The sequence below is a fragment of the Anthonomus grandis genome, chromosome 13 (genome assembly GCF_022605725.1).
Source record: "Anthonomus grandis grandis chromosome 13, icAntGran1.3, whole genome shotgun sequence".
Classification (NCBI taxonomy): Eukaryota; Metazoa; Arthropoda; class Insecta; order Coleoptera; family Curculionidae; genus Anthonomus; species Anthonomus grandis.
The window spans coordinates 11,408,268-11,426,765 of record NC_065558.1 but is presented as its reverse complement, the minus strand read 5'-3'; the positions used below and the strand labels follow the sequence as shown (position 1 = coordinate 11,426,765).

General features: G+C 31.8%; 1 protein-coding gene and 2 long non-coding RNA genes across 4 annotated transcripts in view; 2 read left to right on the top strand and 1 right to left on the bottom strand.

Moving 5' to 3' along the window:
* LOC126744024 (probable G-protein coupled receptor 158) overlaps positions 1-18,498 on the bottom strand; it is an 80,156-nt gene that overhangs the window by 47,767 nt on the left and 13,891 nt on the right. The window lies entirely within an intron of this gene.
* On the top strand, positions 6,566-7,287 carry LOC126744039 (uncharacterized). Its single transcript, XR_007663044.1, has 2 exons — positions 6,566-6,687; positions 6,749-7,287. It is a non-coding gene; the product is annotated as an uncharacterized LOC126744039 (long non-coding RNA).
* Positions 11,524-12,632, top strand: LOC126744040 (uncharacterized). The gene is made up of 2 exons (XR_007663045.1): positions 11,524-11,571; positions 12,169-12,632. It is a non-coding gene; the product is annotated as an uncharacterized LOC126744040 (long non-coding RNA).

Here is an 18,498-nt window from a genome sequence, read left to right as displayed (position 1 = left end):
TATTCGATATTATTATGGTCATAGACAAAAATAAGCTAAATTGCGCATAACCTGACTAACCAAAGCAAAAATATAATAAAATAAATATAAAATAAACACCTTATGGAAGTTTTTCCAAATCGAAATCACTGCGAATTGCAATTGGTTGGTCTCCATCCGTTTTCCGCGCCAGAATTCTACCATTTCTGTACCAGATATACTTAAATCCAATTTTCCTCAAAGCCTCTTTACTTTTTTTTAGGAGAATATATGTATCTTTTGCCAGATCTTTATCGATATAAATAGGCTTAGATGAGTTTCCAATACCCGTATTACTTAAGGTAAGTTTTTTTTCTTAAAGCGGGCATGATTGACTGTTTCATTTCCCAGGATTTTCGAGTGATTATGGCCTTGACACCGCCTTTTTTGTGAAATTTTCTTGATGCCTCAATATCAGATACTGAAACTTGAGTTCCCAGATTTTTACACAGTTTAACAACTATTTCATTTATATTGTCATTAGGTTCATTTTTCTCAAAAATTCCAGTAATACATGTATTTTTTTGCAACTTTAACTCTGCAACTGCAACAAAAACTGCAACTAACTCCGGTCCTCATCCACGATACTCTTTAACCTAGAAACCTCCTGTTTTAATATTTGGTTATCTCTGGACATCTCTGACACCTTATCAGATAGTATTTTAGTCCTTTCCTTTTCCTCATCATATCTTGAATTAAATAATTATGTATCTAGTGGGACTTGGAACTGGGACTGGGAAAGATATAAAAAATTACATAGCCAAGCCCGTTGCCCATATCTTTAATTATTCAATACCAGTTGGAAAGATACCGCTTGAATTTAAAAAAAAAACGGTTGTAATCCACGTTGAAAAAGAAAAGAGACGAATTTACCAGATTTTCCAAGCAATATCGTAAAAATATTAGAATTATGCATCAAAGATAGAATCATAAAACACTAATATAAAAATAAATTTTATCATCTAACAAATTTGGTTTCCGTCAAGGAATGTCAGCAGAAGATGTGCCCCTTAAGGTATCAAATTTTATTTATAGATCTGTTATCTATACTGACTGACTTATCATCGCAGAGCCCTAACTACAATAGTTAGAAACGTGAAATTTTGCCAACGGGTTCCTTTTATAATGTAGGCACCGGATAAGAATGGATTTTTCGAAATTCCACCGATAAGGGGTAAAAAATTTGATAATTGTTACCCGTGACTTCGAAAACTAACGGGGCGTGGCTTCGGAGTTTAAACGGAGACTGCCCGCACCAACGAGTCGCAGGCATCAACTTAAGAAAAAAAAATTAATTGTAACAATGTTTTTTTATAATGTAGGCCCCGGATACGAACGAACTTTTTGAAATTCCACCGATAAGGGGTATTAGCGATATGATAAATATCGCATAGCGGCATAAAACTGATTAATAAATACCATTGAATAAGTGCCTCTGTATTGGTCTGGTCCACGCGAGACTGATGCCCGAGAGGTGACTCGACTCAGTCTTACCGCGAATCATTTTTAAGATTATTTGTGTCTCGGTTTTATAATAATTATATTATATTAATCGCGCCCCTTGACCTCAAGAAAAACGGCGTGGCAATTGTGGATTGCATGTACTATCAATGAGCCGTGGCTTCCGATTTTATTTTTATGTATTGTCAGTTGCATTTACTATTACTGCAGGCCTTCTTCGACTTTTCTTTTATTTTCACGCGAGCAACGCCGCGGGCATTCAGCTAGTTAAAAATTAGAAACCTCTTGCAATCTTCATTGATTTAGCTAAAGCATTTGACACCGTTTTGCATGACATTATACAAAAGTAATGCATTTTTAGGTAATGAATATAAAAACTGTAGAAATCTACTAAATAAACTAATAAATGCACTAAAGCTATTATATTGGAAGAAACAAAGCAGAATCCAAGGAAAATGTGCAAAATAATAAATGAGGAACTTCAATGTAATAGTGTTACTAAAAAACAGAAAATCTCTCTTGTATTACAATAATATTTTTAAACAAGAAAACAAAAACAAAAAAAAATGATTCCAGATATGTTTAATAAATACTTTACTAATATTGGCAAAAAAATGGCTAAGAAGGGTTATCACTTAAAAGAAATTTTGGTAATAGTAGTAATTTAACAAACAAAAATAATTATCCAAGTTTATTTATGACGTCTGTATCAGAGGAGGAAGTGTTAAAAAATTCTATTTCATTAAAAATAATTCTGCTTCTGAACTAGATATAGTTCGATCAATATATCTTTGCGTTTACGTCATCATTCTTTACATCTATTCAAGACTATTGTAGTAGCTCTAATATAGGTCAAAAACTTAGAGAATAATGAACGTATGTGTTGAGTCGAAAAAAAATACGTATTTTAAAAACCATGTGTCAAACAAGGATAAATGCCATATGTTAAATAAAGAAAATAATATTCGTGTTTCCGACATTCGATATTTGTTATTGTTTTGTAGTTTTATTTCTTGATATTTAGACTTTCAGCAGTTTGTTTGCTTATTTGCAGTTACAATTTTATTTCTTTTTATTATTATATTTAAACAGTTGTTTTCATAACTTTTACTAGTGTTTAAATAATAATCAGGGGTTGCTATTCTGTTATAGTTATTATAACATAACCTGAACATACCGGGAAAATGCTTGAATTCTCAAGCACGTGTCCTTGTTGGGAATCTCATTGATTATTTTAAGGCTGAAAGAGATAATAATGGTTCGCTTATTTTTCTAAACGCAGTCCAAGAGGTAAATAATACTATTTTTATTCAATATTTGATAATATGATAAACTGAAAAATCAGCTTAAGAACTGTAACCGGCATCAAAGTATCCAAAGATCAAGAAATCGAAGAAAAACCAAAACCCTCGACCTGAATGAGAATACTAAAATGGAGGTTCGGAATGTTATATTGAAATTTATTATTTGTGAAATATTATATTTATGCACAAAGTAAGTTATATATTTTAAAAAATGGCAAAAATTGTATATTGTTATTATACTTTCAGAGAAACATGTAACCATACAACGGCTTAAAGAAGAGCTATGCCAAAAAGAAATAGTTGATATAAGCCATGGATCTCTACGAACCCTGCTTTGTCATTTGGGGTTTAAATACAAGAAAAATGATAACCGAAGAGCACTTATGGAGACTTCTAATATAGCTTCAATGAGAGCAGCATTTTTCAGAAAAAATATGGAAAATAAAAATTCAGAAATTACACGTCAACTAGTTTTTCTCGATGAAACATGGATGAAAAATAATTATCCTAGTTTATTTATGACGTCTGTATCAGAGGAGGAAGTGTTGAAAAATATAATTTAATTAAAAATAACTCTGCATCTAAACTAGATAGTATTGGTAGTAGAACTTTGAAAAATTATACAGCCAAGCCTGTTGCCCTTATCTTTAATTGTTCAATATCAATAATTGGTAAGATATTGCTTGAATTTAAAAAAATGGTTATAATATACGTTTAAAAAGAAAAGAAACGAATTTACCCAGAAATTATCGTCCAAGCAATATCGCCGAAATATTAGAACTATGCATTAGAGATAATATCGTTTGGTTCCCGTCAAGGACTATCAACAGAAGAGGTGCTCTTTGAAGTGTCAAAGTGTCAAGTAGCTATGAAATATATGCCTTGATGTATTAAACGATTATCTTGAAGAATAAGATTAGTGTGTAAAAATCGACGAGACTTATAGTGAATTTGAGAACGTTCTATGTGGTGTTCGGAAAGGTACTGTAATGACCTTTTAAACTTTACTGCATCTAGTAAATTAATTTTTTATACAGAGGATACAGCATTCCTTTTACAGGGGTACCTGGAAATCAACAGTGGAGCCACACTGGAATTTGCAAAAGTACGGCAGCGGTTGGATCAGAATCGTTTAATAATTAAAATTGAAAAAACTAAGTTCATGAGTTTTTACTTCTGGATACTCATCAAATCAGACAGATAAAATTAAAATTCACGCACAACAGTGCCTGTCTAATAAAGTAATATATATTTACATGCACCGAATTTCTTAATCAAGTGGTACATATCAGATATTTAGGTCTTACAATTGACCCGAATGTCAAATGTGATAAACATGTAGAAGTGATAAATGCAAAACGTAAACTGATCTATGAGTTTTATAAAATCAGAAATTGTATGCCTATGGATGTTCTGAGAATGTTATATATGACATTAGCCGAGTCTATAATTAGGTACGGTTTATTAGTATAGGACGGTACATTTGACAACAATAAATAATTTATATACTGAAATGTGAAACAGCTTCTTAGATTTGCCTTGAGTTTATTGTTATTTATTTGTCAATAATTTTATCGTTATAACTATTGACTGCTCCTATGTTAATACATTAATTGCACGAGCCAAACAACGAAGACAATCTATTGCAAGTTCGCTCTATACAGCAACGATTGTGATTTCTCTTTTACTAGAAAAAAGGCTTTGAATTTCAGCAACGTTTATAGTAATTTGTCTAATATCACTACCCTAATTATATATAAGAGATATCTTGGAAAAGGGTAACACAGCAGATTCTGTTACACCGATTTTTCCCAAGGCCTTTGACAGAGTCAATCATAATCTTTTAACAGATATTCTTGAATTCAGGCGTACACAACTGATTAGTAGTTAAGAAACATTTTTTATCTATTATCGATATCGCTTCTTGAATACATCAGAGTCATCTTGCACCTTTTTTGGCACCTCCCAGATTTTTTCAATCTGTTTACCAATGATATTGGCTTATGTTTTTGACATTCTCAATTCCTCCGATATGCTGATAATTTCTACACAATGGGATGCTTCTAAATATATACATATAACTCAGTAAAAAAAATAATTAACCTAGATTAAATGAGTACTTTATAAGATAAATAGGATAGATTGATAAAGTTAGGGGCAATTTTCGATGAAAAACTCTATTTGATCATGTTTAGAATTGATGTAACAAAGATTTAAAAATGTTGAGACTCATTAAACGTAATTCAAGATATTAAGTAAAGAAACAAATATGTCTCAAAAGACTATAGCGACTGATTAAAGCTATTGAATCTAGAATTCTTTCAGTGCCAGTCCAGTGAGACGTAATGGCATATTTCAGTTCGAGCATCATCGAATAACATACGGTAGAATTAATGCTACGAACTAGCACTGTTCACATACTAATCGGGTTTGAGAAGTTATTTTCTCCCTTTCTCTAATATATTTTAAAAGTCGTCTCAATGTAAAGTTACACAGAATGGAAGTAAGTGCTGGAATGTCGCGTCTAAAATGCACATTTTAAATACAGACAAATGCAAATCTTAATTTATCAGTATTAAAATACCCCTGAAGTCCTGAGTAACTAACTTTACCTTAAAGGCAAAATCGTGTTGTGGCTGGCTTACCAACGTTCTGGAACTTGTTTTTCCACCCAATCGATACGAAGGGACACAATAGCGGAAGGAGTGGGAAAGGCAAATCAAATAATAGCTTGACAATTTACGATCCATCGCTATTTTAAGCAACCGTTTGTTTGCGGTTCATGGTGGCTGTAATTAGTGACTTGCGGCTCGCCCGGGATAAGGGTGTTTTGTTTCACATTTTTAGGAGCAAAACGCCCATATGAAAATCAATGATTGTGTTTTTTTAATGGTGACGGATACATAATAAATATACAAGGACATAATGGTATGTCATAATTTGACTTGGGCAATCATATTTTGAGATGGTATATATGCAGGATGTTAAATTGTTAGTTTCTATGATATATACTATGATATAAAAATACAGTTTTCAGATGTTTATGTACTATTTTGCAACAACCAATCCACCTATCCACCTATAGTACTAACTTATTTAGTATGGAACAATAACAATGACAAAAAGTCACTTTCTGGTACAGAATTTCACATTAAAAGTAAGTAATTTTTTTTTCTTAAAATAAATACGATTCATATTATCAAACGGATGAAACTAAAAAGTTCAATTTTAGCGAGAAACACATTTCGAACAATGGATTTTATTTTTTTATGTAAAAATGGTATGTCGGAGAAAACAAAGCCTAAGGACAAAATTTATTGTAAATTCAAGGAGGATTTGAAAAATATTTCTTATTTGAAGAAAAAACAGTGGCGTTCTATTTTTTTTCAAGAGTTCACAAGGTTCTAGCCCGCATTAACGCCACTAGCAAAATACAAAGTTAAATTATGTAATAAAAAATAGTTCTTAATGCATAGAAACTAGCAACTAATGTTCGAAAAATTATGTACAGGGATATCAAATTTATCGTGAAAAATAACAATTTTTCTTAAAATGTTATTACCCTGTATCTCAAAAATTTAATTTTATTATTTTCGTATAAGGGTTTACTGTGCAAACTTGCTCGATTTGAGTCCCCCTACAACCCCTCCAAGTCTAAGCTGTTTGAAGCACCCTGTATATACTTATATTTATGATTATTGGACTAGTAGAATAAGCTGGTTTTTTCAGTTTTAAAAAACAAATTTCATCTCAAGCATTCAAGGTTAAACCAGCAAATTTATTATGTTTATGTGAATTAAGTTCGACTCATATACATATATATAGAGATATATAGTTAAAAAAGCATCAAAATACTTTTAATCGTAATGCTATTATCACTCAGCAGAAAGTAATCATGATATTGGTAAGTGAAGACTTTTCGTTTCTTCATTATATGTATATAACGTTACGTAATTCATTTTTAGAAACTGCTTGCATATATGCAGCTTATTTATTTATTGTTTAGCATAGCTAAAGCGAGGCCTGAATTTCAACAATTGTCCAGGATAAATAAGGATTTTAATGAAAACGTTGACAGTGGTCCCCCAAATATGCCTTTCCGAAATTCCAGAAGTCCAACATTTATAGATGAACTCGATGATAACATTTCAACGTATGCACTAGCGTCTTTATCTGGGGGTGGTACTGGTAAATAAACAAATTTACTAAGGAAAGATCTTCAATTTATTTTCTTTTTTTTTGTATGGAATTTTATGATTCAACATTGTAATTACAAAGAGAAATATGAATTTTTCTGGTGTATTTTTACGGACTATTTTTAATTTTATTGTAGCCTTAAAGAATTTGTTAATCATCTATGAAATTAATTATGTTTTTAAAAATAAAACAAAAAAATACAAAAAGTATGGATATTAACTAAAATTCTTTTTTTTTTTAATATGGCTTGTAAAAAATTGCGAAAATTGTGACAAAAAATATGATAATAAATTATTGACTATTTTTATTAATGTTTTTTTTTTAATATAATTTATAGCATTCTTCAAATCAAAATAAACATATTCTTACAAAAACAACATAAAAATTTTTAAATCCAAACCTGCATAGGCGCACACAAAAACCAAAAATCTCAATATTAGTTCGGTAAGGATTTTTACAACTGAACTATATTAATTGAATTATTATAGCGAGTCTTATTTTTATAAAAAAAAATCTAAGTTTAATTTACTGTAAAATATTTAACAGTTTTTAGAGGAAAGACATCTAAGAATGCTCTATTTGTTACTTGTTGGGGAAGTTCATTCACTATTAGGGAAAGTCATACTCAATCTTTCTTTGACCTATTATCAAAAATCAATAATAACAAAATATTTATTGAATATATAGAACATGGCATCCATATACAATACGATCCATTAAAAGAAAATGAAAAATCTATAGGTCAGATATATTTCAAATATTATGTCTTAAAGGTTTACAACATGTTACCTATATAATGGAAATATTGTATTTTTTTAAGAAACTATAGTCAAGTCTATTTTATTTATTTAGTTTTCATTTGTAATAAATAAAATAGTAAGAAAGGAAAAATACTTTTTTAAAAACTTTCGATTTACGTCCATCAATTATACTCGACTACGTAATTTACCGAACTGTGAATTATTTTTATCCTTATATTTTAATATACTACTTTGCCTAAAAAAAATTAAAAATGTCATATGTATACTTCAGTCTGTAAATTTCTGAGTAGATATCATTCGCAAGAGAACTGCTGCCTGGTTTCTTCTCCAAATAGATAGGAAAAAATAGTTTATTTCTACCACTAGAGAGTACAAGTGGACTGTATTAATTTACATTTTATCTTTCTCGAAGGATCACTTATATAGCGCTTAAACAATTAACCTAATAAATTAAACAGGCTTATACAAAACAACACAATACAAAATATGCTGATTTATTCGTTCCAAAGATGGAAAAATGAAACAACTATTCAGTATGACAGGTGTAAACTATGGGCTGTATACTTAATTAGTTTAACTTTATTTACACTCATGTCTGCTTCTTACTAGTTTCAATGGTACTAATACTCTAATTACAATAAACCCGGGCATTTATGGACCTTCACTTGGTCACTAAAAGGAGAAAGATAAAGACCTCTTCTTCGGTCATTACCGGTTATTAACCTAAACTTGGTCACTTACGGTGTAAACAGGAAGAGAAACAGAGAAACTCATCTTGAGTATTAGAGGTAATAGACAAAAACTCCCTGAGCAACTTCTCTATGACAATAACTTAACTCAATTGTGTACTTTATGTCTTGGACCTATAATTAGTCACTAAGAGTCTGAAGACTCATATTAGAGTTTAAGAAGTAATGGAGAATGAAGAAATGGCTTCGATCACCACTACAACTAGTAACTCGACTAACACAGTATATCTCGACGAGAGCGACTTAAATTGACTGTATACTACAATTCTTGGACCTGTAATTATTCATGAAGAGTCTATAGAGAAACCCATATTAGGGTTTAAGGAGTAATGTGGAATAAGTGTAACTCGTGAGCAACTTCTTCTTACTTCAACAGCAATTAAACTTGAATATGATAGCAACTATGTAACAACTAAACTTTGACCGTTTGATTTTTTACCAGCTTGTTTACTTAGTGGGTTCAAAATTGCTTATTAAGTACATATTTCATCAATATAGGATGTGTAAAAACTAAAAAGCGAATAGTTTCCTTATAGCAAAGCGTTAGCCTTATGGTATTAGCATTGAAAAAAGCATTTGAAACTGATTCCTTTATGACCTCTGCGAATCTTCTATTTCTTCGTTGTTCGGTTATTTCCCAACAGTAGCCACGTGTTTGAAATTCATCATCATCATTTGATGTTTTCTATTATTATTATTACTTTTGTCAGGTTTACATCATGTAATTCTTAATTTTTTTAAGGATTTCTCCAGTTGCTCCGATGACGATTGGTATGCTAAGTATTCTCTTTGACTGCCATGTCTCTTTGAAATCTTGGGATACAGCTAAGCATTTTTAAGACTGCGATGTCTCTTGCTTTTCGGCTTTTCGCTACGTTATTGTGACGACTGGTATATTCCCATGCTAAAGTTTGCACCCACTTAGTATACTAGTTTGTAGTATACTTAGTTTGCACCCACATACTAACTTGCGTTAGTATTATTAAGTAAGTTAGAGTAACGGACTTATTTCTTCTTGCATTGTTTTATAAGTTTTGATATGAATAAGATTTCGATCAAGGTTATTAATTGCCCGGTACAGGCAAGTGAAGTGTGCAGCCTGGTCATAAAAGTATTTACGCATATTTTTGACCTATATGTCTGGTTCGCATGCTATGTCACTTCCATCTTTACCTACAGGTAACTGGAACCTCTTTTTGCATTCCTCTGAATGATGATTTCTGTTCTTAGTAAAACTTCTTCTTATAATTGGCTATGTTTAAAGTTCACCAGGTACACACTATTCACCTAGGATGAACTTTCTATTAATTGCCTTTAGTTCAACACTTTTTAAACAATGTAGGCAGTTTTCAGTGTAACAGTTTTTTGTAGACTCAGTGGAAGGTACTTTTCCGGGATTTCTTTGATAGTTGAGTATATGTACTGTAAAACAAGTCCTATTGCTCCTATGACCTCTGGGATAACTCTTGTTCAAGTATTGTTTTTCATTTTGTCATTTAACACCAGATTTGGTTTTATGGCCTTGAAAGATCGATCAATATATATATTTTAATACAAGTGGGATCTTACAGGTATTTACTGCAAGGTCAGGCCTATGGTTATACTATTATTTATTTACTGAACTACCGTATTCTTTACATATATTCTAGTGGGCGGCAACTGCTTTGTGAAGATACAGCAAACTGACACAACATGGTAAAGAGTCTTACATAATGTTTGTCTTTTTTCTAGTTCACATTTTTGGTCTGTAATGGTTTTCCGGATTTTTGTCTTGAGATAGTTAGTTGCAATGGATTTTTCTTGATATGCAATGATATCAAGAAAAATATCCCCCATATCCAAATTTGAACCTCATCCAGCTGGTATTTGCTTTGTTAACAGCTTATTTTTCTGATTCTTTAAAAAATCCATCCATGCATTCTCTTTCCTTTCCATTTGTTAATTATTTCTTGATTCTTTTTTCCTTTTATTTCAGCATTGATCTTTTTCACTTCTTTTATTTGAGCCGTATTTGTAATTCTTGACGATTGATGTTGTTTCCTTGCTTTTCGCCTTTTTATTATTATGGTTTCTGAACCATAGCTCTGACAACCTGGTATTTACAGCTTTACGACGGACTAACATAGTGTTCAGTTACTGGGGCATGTGGAGTGCATCTATAGGTCTATATGAGCTTATCTTCTACCGATGTTACCTGTTTTTAGAATAACTAATTTCTCTAAGTTTGTGATTACGTGTTCCGGTAATTGGAGTGTGTGTATGCTTTGTTTAGTGATTTTCAATACGTTTCCTGTTAATGAAATTACGATCGATACGATCTTTATTTTTTTTATGCTTCTATATTCCTCTTACTACTTCGGCAGTAGCAGTAGATATTTCTGAAATTTTTCATGTTGCACATATATGTTTAGCACGTACATTTTTATCATTCGCTACGGCTATATCTGTTCTCTATATTGTTTTGGTTTGTCTGCTTATTAATACTATGAAGAAGAGGGAAGTGGCTGTGTTGATCGAAGGACAATACAAATCAATCAAACCAGATGTATTCAGAGCAAATTTTATTTTAAAAGCTTAGCAGAGCGCTTTCGGCGTATGAGCCATCATCAGTGCTAACTGAAATGAGTTGGGTGTTAAATGCGTAAAAGACCCTATAGTCAAAGGTGAACAAATGGAATGTACTTAACTGGAATGTCAGTTAAGCCCAGAAGTTTACCATAGTGAGAACACATTCGATATTATTAAGATTATAAATGTTAAGTATAATCTTAATCATATCGAATGTGTTCCCACTATGGTAAACTTCTGGGCTTAACTGACAAATGTATTAGCGTATGTGATATATTTAACACTATTATTTTTGATTTTATAATTTTGGTGATTTGCATTATAAGAAATTGCAAATGCGCCTTTCAGTTTTAAAATTATTCTAAATCTGGTACCATGCAAGGTTAACAGCATAAATATTGAGGTTTTAAATGTTAATGATTAAACTGGGTCCTATATTTATATACTTAAAAAGAACATTAAAATATTTTTAACCATTATTGTATTAGAATTCAGAAAATAAAAATGATTTTGGTAAGTTTTTAATTTTATTTATATGCTATAAAATAGTATTATTAGGACCAATAGTCAAAATTAATAATAAATTATTATACAACTATGTACTACAAAAACATATACAAACAAAATAAAACATGACTAAATTTGTATTAAAGTAATCCTTCAAAATCTAAATATTGGTATGTTAATATTTTTTTATAATTTATTATATTTGGTTTTATCAAATTTACTGTAATATAATTTTTTTAAATAATTTATATCACATATTTTTTTGACATAGTATATACCCAGTGGTACAGGATACAATTCGTTTACTTCTTTTAAAAGCATGTGTAGAATTATTCTTTTAATAGCACTCACAATTTAAAAGTAAAAAGTATAATTTTTTTACGTTTTATGTATTAAAATATGACAACTAAAATAATATTTAGTTAACCCAATTACAGGAATCAAATGACTATGCTAAAAAATTAACATTTACGTATAATACCTAAATACCAAATATCAAAAAGCAAGTGCTCAAAAAGCAGCAAAGTTATAAAGCTATCCTATGCCCTAAGGTATTCGCACACATTTATAACGCAATTTGAATAATTGTTTTTTAATTTTTAGATACTATTGTTTTATCTGCACCTTATTTCCTTTTTGACGTCATGTAAAGCTGAAGAAAAGCCTCTTTTACAAGAAAGGTTAAGACCTTTGCCTTTAGATGAGATGAAAAACAGAATCCACACTAAATTTGAAGATGTTCCTTTAAGAGTACCCAGGAGTACAGGGAAGAAGGGATTTATTGCTTTATCAACGTGCGTAATAGCATCTTTATGTGGGTAATAAATAACGAGATTTTCTTAATGGAAAGATCATAATTTTTAACCTTTTAATATTGTATAACACATATATTCATAATTAAATATAAGTAAATTTAAGAACATAAACACAATAATTAGAACGCGCCTTGTAACATTGATCATTTAGGCACAGGAATAGTGATATATAAAGCACCTTGTATACGCTGTAAATGTAAATTAAAAAAACGTAATTTTAGAGATAATATTTAATAAAACTGTTATTTTATATTATTTTTGTTTGATATCACATTAAACACGTAACTGTGACAACTCCTTCTAAAAAATACACATTTTATTTATGAATTACGATTAACAGAAATAATGTTTACATTTAGAAATGTCCATGCATTCATGAGTTCGGTAATCTACGTATTTTCTGCTTATTTGATGATTTAGGTGGAAAGTGTTCAAGTGTTGAATCGAAATTAACCATAGGACTATGGTTTACGTAACTCCTCTTTTCTTAAGTCAAAAACTACTGGCATTTGCTGAAACTGTAACAGGCTGGTCCAACCATCTTCTTTGTGCAGGTCTGGAGAACAGGAACAGGATTATAATTATCAGGAATAAAAATGCAGTAGCACCAATTGCTAGATATTTATAGTTAACAGGTTCGTCAAAGACTTCTATTAAAGAAGAACATTTATTGATTTCCTTTGAAGTAAATTTCTAACTTCTAACTTGAATTCTGCAATTACATCAGGATATTTTTTAATGTATTTTTTGCGGCAGAATAAGGATATCATGAGCGGTTTTAATTGGGCTTCATTTTCTCAAATCTCGTTTGTCTTATAATAAGTTGAAAATATATTAAAATGTTTCATCATATATAATCGAAAGAAGATCATCCTTGTTATCTAAAGTGAAAGATGAACTATTTTAGGTTAGAAATTTAACCAGTCAGCCTAAATCATTTGGAACTCTAAGACAATCCAATTTCGCTTTTAAAGTCTCTAAAAATTGAGCCTTGAGTATTGACTTTGAGCAAAAATTATAGTTCTTATTTGAATAAAGCCAAAAGTGATGAAGTACCTGCTCAATATTAAATTAAAGCGAAAATCAATATATTTGTGTTTTGTGGCGTAAACCTCAGCTTAAATTTTAAAGATATTCTTAAAACAGATAATATAAGCTATAATAGCATTATTTAAGAAGTAGTAAATTAGCAACCAGTAACCTTAATATGAAATGTAGAATTTTTTTTTTAAGTTTAAAGAGCAATAAAGATATAAGTATATTTCTTGACGTAGCCAAGGCCTTTGACACGAGAACCTTGGTTTTAGATAAAAACGCTTAATATAACACATCTATAAAATAGACCGACAAAATAACCGCAAGAACCTGGGTGTTGACTATCAAATTAGCAATTAGAAAAGTTAAGAATGTATAACTTAGTCCTGAGAACATTAACTGGGAGAATTAGTGATTCTCAGGGCTCAATATTGTTCCTTGTTCATATTAATGATCGTTTAAGTACTAAGGACAGAATTAAATAATGTCAAAAAAGCAATAATCAACTATTTCTACTAACAGAGAATATTTTATTAAGGGTAGTAGAAGAATTCTAACAGAATTGGATCAGAGCCGCCAAACCTTGATAACCTATAAATGGAAAACTTACATAACTCTGTAAAAAGAGTAGCTAGCCAAAGATTGGAAGAAATACCAGATATAAAAACAGATGAAATAAGAAACGCACTAAAGAAAATTAAAAGAAATAAAGCTCCATGTGAAGACGATACTGTTATAGAAGCCCTTGAGATTGAAGGGGACATATTTTAAGAGAAAACAAAAGAACTGTTCAATTTATGTCTGCACCAATGCGAATCACCTACAAGATGGCACAATGAGCTAACCATTTTAAACAAGAAGGACGATCCAACTGATCTTGAAAACTACTGACCCATAAACCTGTTAAACAATCTCTACAAGCTCTTCACAAGAATAATAAGCAAATCCATTAAAAAGAAAATTGGAATTTTATCATTTAAGGGAACAAAACGGAGAGCATTTGGCACTAACGACTACCTCCACTGTATAAAAGTCCTTACAGAAAAATCCATCAAATACAAACTCAAACTCAATGAATGATTTATTGTCAATATAAACATAGAAGTTGTAGACCAAAACTTAATATAATTCACAGACATTGCAATAAGTTAGAACAAAATTAGATTAAAATGTAAATCATAAAGAATAATGTTAATTATTAAAAAAATCCTTTAAACTGTAGTAAGCTTTATTGGCGCTTCGAGAAATTCTTTTGATTTTATACGTAGGCTTACCACCGACCACTGATCCTGGCCTTCATAGACTTCCGCGAAGCATTAGATACGATCGAAATAAACATTGTAATGAAAGCGCTGGAGGAAGGCCGCATAGAGTATCGGTACTCTAAACTACGTTTACAGCAAAGCTACCATGAATATAGGATTGCATAAAGATAAAAAATGTATAAAAGTCGAAAAGGGAGTTAGACAAGGGCACAGTTTATCTCCTAAATTTTTAACGGCAATTCTGGAATATGCTTTTTCAAGCAGTTAGACTGGGATATCAAAGGAATCTGTATTGAGGGTAAAATGCTCTCACATCTACCGACAACATAGTTCTAATATGTGTTCATTGGGTGAGATAAGAGTTATGAATACTTAGTTATATAGATGCTGTTTGCAACGAAGTCGTTTTAAACATTAACTGTGGAAAGATATGCAATTCATGACAAATTTGATAGCAAGTGAAAACCTGAAGGGTGGTAACGAAATAACAATAGTCTAGAAATATAAAGACTGGAGTCAAAAAACCCAAATCGCCAAAAATAACCAAATCACTGAACTGCAAAAAAAATTATCTTGGCATGGGCTGCATATGGAGCTCAGACCAGACCAGATATCATCAAGAGCAATATATTAAATCACTTAAAAAATAAGACTAATTCGACTAATGCGTACTCTCATTCATGACGGTTCATTGCGGTGTTGAAACACTCTCCTTCACAGCAACCAAATTCAAAAAAGGAAATAAGGAAATAAAAGCGTCGCGGAAGTTGTCGAGCGCATGCCATTGCTTAAGTGAAACTGGGATGTCTGCTCAAGTGAACTGATGGCAGATGGGCGGTAGACCAGGAAATTATAGAGTGAAGACCACGAGCTGATAAAAGGAGTAGAGGTATACTAGCTGCACGATGAATAGAAGATGTCAAAAACATCGGTGGCAACTAGCTCAGAACCGTCACAACTGGAATAATTTCAAGCAGTTAGACTGGGATACCAAAGGAATCTGTATTGAGGGTAAAATGCTCTCCCATCTACCGACAACATAGTTCTAATAACAGAAAACTTGGGTGAGATTAGAGTTGTGAATACTTAGTTATATAGATGCTGTTTGCAACGAAGTCGGTTTAAACATGAACTGTGGAAAGATATGCAATTCATGACAAATTTGATAGCAAGTGGAAACCTGAAGGTTGGTGGTGACGAAATAATAATAGTCCACAAATATAAAGACTTGAGTCAAAAAACCCAAATTCCCAGAGATAACCAAATCACTGAACTGCAAAGAAGAATTATCTTGGCATGGGCTCCATATGGAGTTCAGACCAGACCAGACATCATCAAGAGCAACATATCAAATCACTTAAAAAATAAGACTAATTCGACTAATGCGTGCTTCCATTCATGACGATTCATTACGGTGTTGATACACTCTCCTTCACAGCAACCAAATTCAAAATAACCCAAAGAAGAATGAAAGAAAGAAAGAAAGAAAGAAAGAAAATGTGCTATATTACGTAAGAATAATCTTGTGTACAAGCATAAGCCTACAAGCTAAAAAACAAAACAAAAATACAATTTCAAAAATTGACAAAACAATGAACAAAATTAAACACAAGAAGACAAAACTTTTTGAACATACTTGAATTAAAGATAACTAAATAAAACATTTAATTACTAAATAAAGGTAAACTTGTTGACAAAACTAGAAAAAAAAAGGAAAAAAAAACTTTCCAACATGTCCAAGGTTAAAACCTATCATTAAAAAAGTCATCCAGATTATAATATGCATCCGATATATGTCTAACACATAGAGGAACATGATTGTAAATTTTTTTATATGTAAATTAATGAGTTTTTGGTAAGGGAAGACGTAGGAATAGGTAGGGGAACATCATTTACACGACGAGTGAAATGGCCAGTGTCAGAGGGTAGTTTGGGAATTTTGCAAATAAGAGCAGCTGTTTCTAAGATAAAGAGTGAAAAAAGAGTTAGGATTTTTTTAGAAATAAAGAGGGGTTTGCAAGAATCTCTTAACTTAGCAGAACACAGGTATCTAACTGCTTTTTTTTGAATAACAAAGACAATGTTATGTAGCCCTTATTGGTTAAACCCCAAAAAGGCAAGCCATACCGAATATGAGATTCAATAAGTGAAAAGTACACTGAACGTGCAACCACCCCTCCCAGCTCTTGTTTTAACATTCTTACTGCAAAACATCCAGAAGATAATTTCCCAACTAAATGTAAAATATGATCTTTAAACCGAAAGGCGACCATCGATGGTAATTCCTCGGAACTTGCAGCACTCTTTATTCTGCAAGAGGGAATTTTCGTCAACCATCAGACACTGAACATCGCACTTAAACCCTATAATAGACGTCTTTCTTACATTAAACACGAGCCTGTTGGAAGCACACCACCCTGATAAAATCTGAAGGTCTTCAAGAATACAAGTCTTAATATAATCAGTATTTTTATGGCTCTATAGTACGGTGGTATCATCAGCAAACTGAACCACCTTGCCCTGCAGTTTCAATGAACTTAAGTCATCCACATACAGTAAAAATAACAGTGGTTCCAACACTGAACCCTGGGGAATGCCGCATTTTAGGGATCTAGAAGCCGACAAACGCCCAGACACTGTAACCTTCTGAGTACGATTTGATAGATAGGACTCAAGCCATCGCAACGCTACGTCCTAAAACCATATTTATCGAGCTTAGATAACAGTATTCCATGATCCACACAGTCAAATGCTTTGGATAGATCACAAAACACTGCCGCCGATGACTCTCCAGAATTCAAGGACACATAGACGCTCTCCAAAAAGCTAAAAACAGCATCATGAGTCCCTTTACCGGCTTGAAATCCAAACTGATTTGCAGACAAAATGCCATTATGATGTAAAAAGGACAAAATTGACAAGCACTGACTCTCAGTCAGAAATGACGAAATAAGAGCGTCGCGAATGTTGTCGAGCGCATAACATGGCTTAAGTGAAACTGATATGGCCAGAATGGCTGATGGGCGTTAGACCAGGAAATTATAGAGTAAAGACCACGAGCTGATAAAAGGAGTAGAGGTATACTAGCTACACGATGGACAGAAGATGTCAAAAAAATCGCTGGCAACTGGCTACAAGAAGCTCAGAACCGACATAACTGGAATAGTTTAGGAGAGGTCTATGTTCAACTTTGGACGCAGAAAGCTGGATGATAATGAAGTACTAATACTAATACTAAGGAACAAAAACGAATAAAAATACACGCCTTTTGATGATAACACGACGATTTTCCTTACTGCTGCCACTCTTTAGGATGTACAGAGGTAATGTATCTAGAGTCATCTGTATACCAGATGATCATCCTCCTGTTTAGTAGTGTAGGCCCATTTAAGTCCTGCCACTTCTCTCTGCCATATATGACTGCCTAATTTATGTGAAGTGTAATAGGATGCAGTTTGAATGAAATTGTCCATGAAATTGTTCATACACATAATACCAGACATTTAAAGATTACCTATATAAAGACTAAACTAAGTAAAACTATTTGTTCTCTTAAACCTTTCTATCATTCTACTGAAACCCACGAAGTATTCTCTCTGCAAATTCAAATTCAAAAGTTTTTTATTTCTAATGCTGTTACAATATCTAAATACATAATATAAAAGAACAACACAAACGAAATAGCGTTAAAAATAAAAATAAGTATAAAAAATATCTTTACAATTCCATGTCACTCAAACAATATTGATTTAATTTCATTAAAAGCTGCTTTACGTTGGTTTTAAAAAGTTTTTTGTCTGACAAAGATTAAATATTGA